Here is an 11,456-nt window from a genome sequence, read left to right as displayed (position 1 = left end):
ATGAGACGGAGGAAGATGATGCACTTAGACTCACCTTAAGACTCACCAGAGGTATCAGGACAATGTGTCATGATTTTTCTATTTTTGATGCATGAAGCTGATATCTTGCAGTCAATTCTTTCTATCCAAGGAAGTGTTCAAGGCCTGGTTGGATGGGGCCCTGAGCAACCTGGTCTAGTGGAAGGTGTCCCTGCCCGTGGCAGGGGCGGTGGAACTAGATAGTCTTGAAGGTTCCTTCCAATCCAAACCATTTCATTATTTTTATAATCTTTCAAGGTACCAAGTGCTGGTGGGGAAGCCCTGAGAGCTCTGAACTCCCATTGACACCCTTTGGAATTGAGGTTACTCCTTGTAGGAGTCAGTATGTGTGGGAACAAGCAGAGTCAGTTGCACCTGTGGTTCAGTTAATTAGGATCAAAAATTAGTGTTTTGGCCTTGACTGATGTTTTGACAAAGAGAGTGCTGTGTTCTCAAAGTGGAAGACCACTTGAAAATGTGCATGGTTTACCATGACTGAAAACAGTCACAGAATGATAGTGTGATTGTGTGAAGTCAAAACATTAGGTCAGTAAAAATCCTGGGAATTCTGGTTAACTGAATGACAACACCAGGTGCTGTGTACCAAATAATGCTAATAAAAGGGAAACACAGAGAGAGATCTGCAGAGAAATCCTGAAAACTGAATCTTGTGTGTGCAGTCCCATTCATCCATCGTCGATAAGTATGATCTTGACAAACCTGAGTTGCAGACTTTTCAGCACATCACCATAAACAAAGAGAGTAATAGTAATAATAATAATTATACTTAGTATGTAAGGACAATATCTGTTGGGACTGTGAATGAGATGGTTCTTGCAAAGCTCTGTTTATGGTGCCAGTCATATCATGCAGTCTGGCAGGAGGTCTGCAGCTCGTATTTCTTATGGGCTTTAGGAGGTGGTAATTGTCTCACTTTTGATTTAAACACAGTGTTAATTATGTTTCTAAGCAGTGGTTATAAACTTGTCCTTTAATTCTTTGTAAAGTGCTCTTCCCTGTCTCTATGATTTGGGGCTGTGAGGGTTGGAAGGCATGGGGGGGTACAGTTAAATGCAATCACTAGGGTTAGCAAACAAAAAATCACTCCGTAATTTTGCTCATTGTAGTTGATGTACTTTAATCTCAAAGGTCTTTCTCTGATCTTGAAGGCACAGTTAGCATAGGATCCATTAGAGTGCACTTTCCCTCTTTGCTTCAAATCAGTTTTTTTCTCTGTTCCAAACATGGGGTTGGGTGGTTCAACTTTGTGTCATTAAATTATGCCAGCAACCCCCCAAAAAACCAGAAAATTTAAAAAAGCAAAACAAGTACCTGTAATAGCCTTTGGATATTTCAAATCCAAAGTTACTTTTATGTCTTCGAGAAAACCTCAAATATTAATACATGTGGGAAATGGTGGGCTGTATTCTGCAGTCCCTAGAAGACCCATCCAGCAGCCCACAGGTATCTCAGCCAGTATGGTTGCTTTTACCTTCTCACAGAATATGCAATTTTTCCTCTCAAATAAGAACATGCCTGGGTCTCCTCTGTATTAATCATTAATACCAGATGGCATGCCTTCTTCCTTCCAGATGAAATGAATGTGCAGGTTTGGGTAACATGTTTTTGAAAATCAGATCTTTAAATTACACTTTACTATTAATACTTTGGGTTTTTTCTTCATTTTATGCAATTTGGATTGTGAAATCATGGTAGTCAGTTCCTGTCTGATCCTATATTTCCTGTTTACCTGAAACTCCCTTACTTCAGGTTGAAAGGAATTTTCTCATCCTGGAGGTAGTGACTATGAGACGGGGTCCCAATTTCATTTCAGTGCCACTCTCCAGTTCTCAAGCAATTTCCATCACTTGGTATTTTAGAGAAATATTCAGTTTCCAGCAGGTTGCTGTAGCAGGATGCTTTGCCCTGATAAGGGCTATCTGTTTGGCCTAGAATCCAGTCAGAGAATCCAAACCAGTGGTGTCATGGTCTTGCTTTTAGTGTTGAATTATGCTAAAACCAGCCTGGTTCACCAAACTTCAAACACACATCCTGCTTTTTGAAGCAAGATTTGACAGATAAGCTGATAGCTGGCCTGGAAATATGTGACTGGCAAACACTTTTTAACTATAAAAGCCCAGTCCAACTTTCATATGGCAGATTCTTCCACATACTTTCTTGGAGTGTGTGGAGCTTCTCCCGTGAAGCAGGGATGCCACTTCATAGTTACTCCCCAGGGGTTAAGTGAAAGAGAGAGATCTGTCTACAGTCGTTGTGTGGTGAGTTACATCAATCTCTACTTAATGATTGTTTCTTTTGCTAGTTTTGATACAATTACTTTAATATAATTGCTTTGATACAGTACACTATAATATTTTATGCTATAATATACTCTACTAGTAGGTTTTAGCTTTTATATTGTGTAGTAAATAATTCTGATTAAGATCTTTTGCCTGTTCACTTGTCTGTTCATTTTTCAAAATAAATAATTTATTTTATATCAGTATATCTTATTTGCTGCCATTAAAACCTGTGGGACAAAGTGATTCAATCACACCTCTATAATTTCTTAAATTTTAAACCGTTGACAAAATCAGAGGCTAAGAATAGATCCAGCCGCACCCAGGCTCCTCTCTGAGAAGGAGTTTAGAAAGCAAGGGAGCCCTTTCTGCACCTCGTAGTTCAACGAGAGGGCTTCTCTAATAAACTTTGTCTAACCCTTCCACTCCCCCAGTGACAGTTGCTTTCCCTGGAACTGAGCCATGTGGAAGATTGTCATGAAAGCATTTCTGTTGGGTTTAATATCACCATTGGCGAATCAGAGCTCAAATCAGTCCAGCAGTTTAATTACCTAGGTAACCTCATCTCCTCGGATGGTAAGATTGATGGGGAGATAGACAACAGGTTAGCAAAGGCATATAGTGCCTTCAGAAAGCTTCATAAAAGAGTTTGGTGAAATAAACACTTGAAGAAAAGTACAAAGATCAGTGTTTTTAGAGCCATTGTGCTGTCTACTCTTTTATATGGATCCGAATCATGGGTCATCTACCGCCACCACCTGGGACTCCTAGAACGCTTCCATCAACGCTGCCTCCGAACAATCCTAAATATCCACTGGTCAGATTATGTGACTAATACATCTGTTCTAGAACAAGTAGCAATCACAAGTATTGAGGTCATGTTGCTGAGAACACAGCTGCGTTGGGCAGGACACGTCTCAAGGATGAAGGACTACTGCCTCCCTAAGATCTTCCTTTATGGTGAACTTGCCACCGGCTGCCGCAAGAGAGGAACCCCGAAGAAAAGATACAAGGACTCTCTGAAACAACATCTCAGCCTCGGCCATATTGATCAACATAACTGGTCTACTCTGGCCTCCAATTGGGAGGTCTGGAGACGCACTATCTACAACGCTGCTGCTTCCTTTGAGAACTCACGCAGGATCACTCTTGAGGAGAAAAGACAACGCAGAAAGAATCATATGTTGCAGAATATACCACCTAAGGAGTCTTTCTGCTGTGCCTTTTGCAACCGGACATGCCTATCTCATGTTGGCCTTTTTAGCCACCAACGCACTTGCAACAAACGTGGGTAGAGCCCTTCCCAAATCTTTGTTCGCGAAACCTAGCCATGAGTGAGTGATGATTGCAGTTACACTGTGAAACAGTCTGCTTCGAAGAACATATTTTAGACTTCCTGTTCTCAAATCCCATACAAATTCTTGCTTAAAATAACAAATCATAGAATCATAGAATCATAGAATCATAGAATCATAGAATCATAGAATCATAGAATCAGTTGGGTTGGAAGGGACCTTCGAGATCATCAAGTCCAACCCTTGATCCACTACCGCTGAGGTTACTAGACCATGGCACTAAGTGCCACATCCAGTCTCTTTTTAAAAATCTCCAGGGACGAAGAATCCACTGCTTCCCTGGGCAGCCCGTTCCAATGTCTGACCACCCTCTCTGTAAAGAAATTCTTTCCAATATCTAACCTAAACCTCCCCTGGCAAATTATTGGATGCTTCTTTATATTACATTTCTCTGGGAGCATTTTAGCTCTACATGACAACATTTTGGGCTCTTTATGATACACCCCTATGATGTGTGCAAGAGGGACCGGAGAAGATGCTCCAAAATCAGGACAGCTGCAGACAAGTAATGTCTTTTATCTATAACTCTATAGTGACTTAGTCACAAAATACCCGCATGGGGAAAAGAAAAGGTTTTGGTAATGGTTTCTTGAGTCTCTTAAAGATACAGGATGAGCTGAAAACTAGATGCTCTGTTAAAATACAAGTGAGAAATGAAGCACAATTTTTCAACTGTAATGATCCAGTAGAGTAATTAACCACTTGTTGTGGTGGATGTTCTGTCAATAATAATTTTGAAGTGAGGTTTTGGTGATATTCAGAAGATGAGCTCCAGTTGGTTTAAACCTGTACAAGTGCAGGGAGTCTTTCTACACAGTTACTCAGGTGGGTAGAGACAGTAGGAATAACCTTTTGTACCTGATAATTTATGAATTAATAGAGTCAGTGTATTAAAACAGATAATTGAAAAGTCTCCATTTGTCTAAATGTAGGGTTGGGATTCTGTAATAGTTTTTTACAAATATTCATCATGGCTAGGCTTCGCGAATGAATATTTGGGGAGGGCTCTACCCACATTTGTTACAAGTGTGCTGGTGGCTAAAAAGGCCAATATGAGATAGACAAGTCCGGTTGCAAAAGGCACAGCAGAAGGACTCCTTAGGTGGTATATTCTGCAAGATACAATTCTTTCTGCGGCCCCCCCGACCCCCGTCGCACTGTAACTGCAATACTCCACACCTAAATGTCAGTGCTTTATAAACTCTCCATAAACATGAGAATTTTCTTTATACAACAGGCTGATCCCTGTCTCTGACTGAACAAAATTTCCATTAGTGTCACTGGGAATTTTCCCTGGAAGTCTGTGAAAAGCATAGGTTGGTATCTTGCCACCTGTGAGGATGAGAGTAATGTTTGAGGGAGAGAAATCAGCTCCACAATGCATCTGGCCAGGTCACCTCAAAAAATACAGAAAAACATATAAATTATAGTAAGGATACTCCCTATCCCATTAAAAAGGAAGGAACTCCAAAATTACATCCCTACCTGCCAGCAATAGGAGATACAGTAGCTTGCCACAATCCGGGGGAGAGAGAAGTGGGACAGCTACACTGCACAAAGGGTTCGAGTCGAGGTTGAAGATTGGGTGCAATGACCATTTATTGACAATGTGCGAGGGTTTATATAAGCTCTGGTGTAGAAAGGGTCAGAAAATGGGGTGGAGCATGAGACAGACAACCAGGGGAACGAATAGGATTAAGGACTCGGGAGAAGAGGGAGGAACTGGGGAAGGAAAGGACCAATGGTAGCTCTCTCCACACTGCAGCTTTTTCAACCAATCAGAGGGAGGAGCAGGGAGAGCAGGGGACAGACAACTCGAGGCATGCCTGCACAAGCCCAGGCAGTACAACTGTATGGGTAACATACAATGCACATATTTGAAATGACATAAAAACTGTGAAATCCATATAATAAAGTCCTTTTTCAGTTGTTGTATATCTTTTTCCATGCCTGGAACCGTTCCCACTCTGATTCTAGCTCCTCCACAGTAACTGGTGTTTTTCCTCTTGCTTTGCCTGCTACTCTCTTATCCCCTTTACAATCATTTCCTTCTGCCAAAAAGGGTTTGGGGTGTTTTTATTTGATTCTTAATGAAGGAATTGTGGTTTCCTCCTGCTGGTAAACTGATCTACAGAGCAGTGGTACCTCGGTCCCCTCCTCTGGATAAAAAGAAGGGCTGACATCTGAGCAACCCATCTTTCAGGATCTGATAAATCCCCCTAAAGCTCGATACCAGACCAGAAGTCAGGGATTAGCTTGATAATATTAGGACTGAAATGCTGTTTTTAAGTGATGGACACCCTACCCTACCTTCCACAGTCCCTCTGAACATAGGTGTTGCAATGTTGTGTATACAATATATTCAGTGTCCAGGAGGATCCATATGTGGGATGTATCCTGAGGTCATAGAATCACAGAATTGTTTGGGTTGGAAGGGACCTTAAAGATTATCTAGTTCCAACACCCCTGCCATGGGAAGGTCTACAGGCAAATCAGGACCACCGGTTGAAATCAGAACGTAGATGTCTCCATCTCCACTCTGGGCTCCAGAGGGAATTGTAGGGTAGCAGACATCCCTGTTTTCCATATCAACCCCAGTTCTTTCCATATAACCTGTTATCTGGTCCAGAGTTTGCCCTAGGTAACTATAGGTAACTACAACTAAAACATTGCAGTTCATGCATCTGACTAGTGTATTGACTTGAAATAAAGAGGATTTTGATTTACACCACTGAAACTAAAATGCTGAAAGGGGGATACCAGCTATATTGTCTACATATGTTTACCTTTAAAATCTTTCAGCAATGCCACTTTGCTTCATTTCCTTATAGAAAAAAAACCTTTTTGAGACCTTATACACCAAAACAAGTCTGAAAACATATATATTTACTATTTTGGACATCTGAAACACAGAAGTACAGGTACAATGCAAATGAAAGAAGAGTTACACATAAGGTGGTGTATTAAGGTTGTATATTTTATATTAATATTGAGCCTCCATGGAGTGCACACAGATCCCAAAGACATTGGGATCTCTGGGTTGAACTGCTGGAGGAAGAATCCAGTCTCTTCCTCAGCATAGTATGTCCCAGCAAAAGGGATTTTCAGGCTTTTCTTTATAAACTCAAATATTCCACTTGTCTCCAATACTCCCCTTTACATCTCCCCTTCAACAACCCTGCATCGCCTTTGCCTGGCCAGCGGTTCCCAAATGGCATCACATTCTCCTGTGCTGCAAAGCCCAGCTCCCTCTCACCTCCCGGTCAAAAATCCCACTGGTGACATTTGACAGGAGCTGGTCTGAACCTCACCCCCACTAGTGAGACAACACTGCTATCACAGGTTATTTCAGGGACAGCAGTGTTGTTACGACCCGCCCCAGAAAAAGGGGAGGAGGGTAACCCAGGTTCTTATCAATAATTCCCTTGGGGTGGATTAGAGTGAAACGACACCGAATAATCGGTGTCTGAAAACATATATTGGTAAGGTTTATTTTAACAATTTTGTATCAACAGGTATGCTAACATTTTGGATGTTGTCATATAACAATGTGACAGAGATAACCTTTTGGGGGGGAGAAAACGCATAGGGGAGAGAAAGACAGGATAAGAGTAAGGGAGAGTAAGGAAAAAGAAAAGCTGAGAGTGGACAAAACGTATATAGTCACTGTCCATGGGGTCCAGCGATGACACTTGGTAGTTGCTGCTTCCATATCTGTCAGTTGAAGTGGTGGCCTTGATCTGCTGGGGGTGAAGGAGGGAAACCCCCAGACGCCAAGAAGTTATGAGTTATTATATCCATGGTTAGTGTCACGGGCCATGTCTCAAGCCTCCAAACTCTCCCTGGGCCCTGCGCAAGAGTTTCTGTGTCTGACCTGGTTCCCGCCTTTTTAGATTGGCAGAGGGGGGGATGGACTTTTATGGACCATCAGAGGTCCTGCCTTTTCAGGGCTTGACACCTTCAATTGCCCATCAGAGGTATAATGCAACAGTCAAAAGCCTGCAAACTTGGCTCTTCACTGGAGGGAGGGAAGGGCTCAACTGCCCATCAGAGGTATAATGCAAAGGTCAAAATCCTGCAAGAGTCTCCTAGAATGCATAAATCATTAACCATTTCAGTCTCTAACAAGTGTGACATGGGCAAAGACATAGGTGTGACATGGCTTAATGGACACCGTATGACTGTGAGTGACAGACGGAGATGCCATAAAGGGCAGGCACTGCTCCTCCTGCCCACCTTGGCTTTCATCATGGCTGTGGGACACCAGATCCTCTTTTGCAGCAGCACTTGCCCTCCAACACTGACCCCCATTCATCTTTCCTTTTTCCACAGCACACTGGGCCCAGTCTGATCCCTGCACCATGTATATTCCTCTTTGATGGACATTGTTATACCAGCATCTTACGTTCAAAAAAGCAAATTCTTCTACTAGAATTAGGGAGAGATTATATAGTTTTAATATATATATTTATATATATAATTTCCTTTAGGTTGGCATAAGGGAGTGTGGTGGGTTTACCTTGGCTGGACACCAGGTGCCCACCCAGTCGCTCTATCACTCCCCTTCCCAGCCAGACAGGGGAGACAGTAAGGTGGAAAAAACAACTTTTGGGTTGGGATAAGGAAGTTTATTTAAAGTAAAAAGTAAAGCGGAAGCTTGCTTGCGCAAAAGTGAAGCGAAGTGAAAGATAGTACAGTTTATTCTCTACTTCCCATGAACAGCGATGGTTGGCCACTTCCGAGAAGCAGGGCTTCAGCACACATGACAGTTTCTCAGCAGGTAGCCATTGGAGACAATGAACGCCCACCTTCCTACTCCTTGCCTCAGCTTTTATATCTGAGCTGATGGCATATGGTATGGAATATCCCTTTGGTCATTTTGGGTCAGCTGGTCTACTTGAGTCCCCTCCCAGGATCTTGCCCTCAACTGAGGAAGGAATGTTACAGTGCTGGTGCTGTGCTCAGCAGTAGCCAAAACACAGGTGTATTATCAACACCCTTCTAGCTGCCAATGCAAAGCACAGCGCTGTGAGGGCTACTGTGGGGAAATGAACTCCAGCTCAACCAGGCTCAATATAGGGAGCATAGGTAAGGAGACTTGCCTTGTGTTTAACCCCTCTCTAGCTACAAAACCTGAGCAATACAGCATTTTTGTGGTTAAACCAGAAAGCTAACAGAATTTCAGCTAGCAAAGCACATACTTTAAGTCAGGCATGTGTGAGTGCTTCAATGAATTGAAGTATTCCCAAGACTGAATGAGTCCCCCAGAGCCAGCGCTGGTGCCTGCCATACCTGCTGATGGACACTTGATTTGGATGGACCGATTCCCAGGGCTTGAGAAAGGAGTGTTTTTCCCCATGCCTGATAAGCACAGGCAAGAGTCCATCTCACCAGGTTTTTTTCTCATTTATAGGATCACAGAATCCCAGGATGGTTTGGGTTGGAAGGGACCTTCAGAATCATCTATTTTCAACCTCCCTGCCATGGGCAGAGACACCTTCTACTAGACCAGGTTGCTCAAGGTCCCATCCAAACTGACCTTGAATACTTCCAGGGATGGGGCATCTATCACCTCTCTGGACAATCTGTGCCAGTGCCTCACCACCCTCACAGTCAAGAATTTGTTCCTAATATCTAATCTAAACCTACTCTCTTTGAAGTCATTCTCCCTTATCCTATCACTTCATGCCCTTGTCCAAAGTCCCTCTCCAGTTCTCTGGTAGCCCCTTTAGGTACTGGAAGGTGCTCTAAGGTCTCCCTGGAACCTTCTCCAGGTTGAACAATCCCAACTCTCTCAGCCTGTTTGAGGTACTCCAGCCCTCTGAGCATCTTTGTGCCCTCCTCTGGACTCGCTCCATCAGGTCCATGTCCTTCTTATATCAGGGGTCCCAGAACCGAATGCAGTAAATCTCCCATGCACCCACTTGCAGTGAATCTTCTTTCCAACAGATGGAACCTTGGAGTGCCTGCTAGTACCCAAGAGTACCAGTACTGAAATGATGATTTTAGCTTGTGGTGCTACGTGAGAAGAGTAAGAGCATTAGGTCTATGTCTCCCTATGACCTGCTGCTCAGTACATAGCAAGGTTGTCTGGAGAAGAGTTTTCTTTGCAGACCTGAAGTCTCATAGCTTGAATTTTGCTGTGTCGATGTGAACTGCTGGAGTGGAAGGAGACTTCAGATAGAGCCAAAATGGCATCGTAACCCGGACTTTGAATGTTCATTGAGAGCTCTACTCTGAAAATAATGCGTTAAATAGAAGCAGGGCCACAAGTTTAGCTATTTCTAAAGTGCACAAAAGGATGGGAGAGTGCCAGGAACCTGCCTGTGCTGCTGCCTCTGCCCTCCCTTCAGCCTGACTTGTTCTCTCCTACCTCCCCTGAATGACTTATCATAGAATCATAGAATCAGTCGGGTTGGAAAAAACCTCTGAGATCATCAAGTCCAACCCTTGATCCAACACTGCTGTGGTTACTAGACCATGGCACTAAGTGCCACTTCCAGTCACATCTTAAAAACCTCCACGGACGGTGAATCCACCACCTCCCTGGGTAGCCCATTCCAATGTCTGATTACTCTCTCTGTGTAGAATTTCTTCCTAATGTTCAATCTAAACCTCCCCTAGCAGAGCTTAAGACTGTGCGTTCTTCTCCTACTGCTAGTTGCCTGGGAGAAGAGACCAACCCCCACCTGGCTACAACCTCCTTTCAGGTAGTGGTAGAGAGTGATGAGGTCTCCCCTGAGTCTCCTCTTCTCCAGGCTAAACAACCCCAGCTCCCTCAGCCTCTCCTCATAGGACTTGTGCTTGAGTCCCTTCATCAGCCTTGTTGCTCTTCTCTGGACCTGTTCCAGTACCTCAATATCCTTCCTGAACAGAGGGGCCCAGAACGGGACACAGTACTCAAGGTGTGGCCTCATCAGCGCTGAGTACAGGGGAATAATCACTTCCCTAGTCCTGTTGGCCACACTGTTCCTGATACAGGCCAGGATGCCATTGGCCTTCTTGGTCACCTGGGCACACTGTTGGCTCATGTTCAGCTTCCTGTCAATCCAAACTCCCAGGTCCCTTTCTGCCTGGTTGCTCTCCAGCCACTCTGTGCCCAGCCTGTAGCACTGCATGGGGTTGTTGTGGTCAAAGTGCAGGAGCTGGCACTTGGCCTTGTTGGACTTCATCCCGTTGGAATCAGACCATCTCTCCAGCTTGTCCAGTTCTTTTTGAAGAGCCCTCCTGCCTTCCAGCAGATCACCATGCCCCCCAAACTTGGTGTCATCTGCAAATTTACTTATGGTACACTCAATCCCCTCATCCAGATCATTGATAAAGATATTAAATAGAACTGGGCCCAACACTGATCCCTGGGGGACACCACTAGTGACCGGTCACCAACTGGATGCAGCACCATTCACCACCACTCTCTGGGCCAGGTCATCCAGCCAGTTCTTAACCCAACAGAGAGTGCCCCTGTCCAAGCTGTGGGCTGCCAGCTTCTCCAGGAGAATGCTGTGGGAGACAGTATCAAAGGCTTTGCTGAAGTCCAGGTAGGGTTCAGCCTTCCCCTCATCCTCCCAAGTGGGTCACCTGGTCGTAGAAGGTGATAAGGTTGGTCAGACAGGACCTGCTGGGTTTTTGTAAATCCATGCTGGCTGGATCTGATCCTCTGGTTGTCCTGTAACCGCCATGTCCACCCACCAAGGTCAGGCTGACAGTTTATCAGTTTGTTTTATCAGTTCCCCAGATAAACCTTCAGCTTCTCCCATTGTTGTCCTTTAAATAACAACAATTA

This window comes from Corapipo altera, unplaced genomic scaffold (genome assembly GCF_003945725.1).
Source record: "Corapipo altera isolate COAL_440 unplaced genomic scaffold, ASM394572v1 60380, whole genome shotgun sequence".
Lineage (NCBI taxonomy): Eukaryota > Metazoa > Chordata > Aves > Passeriformes > Pipridae > Corapipo > Corapipo altera.
The sequence above is the reverse complement of the archived record's forward strand: the minus strand, read 5'-3'. Positions refer to the sequence as shown.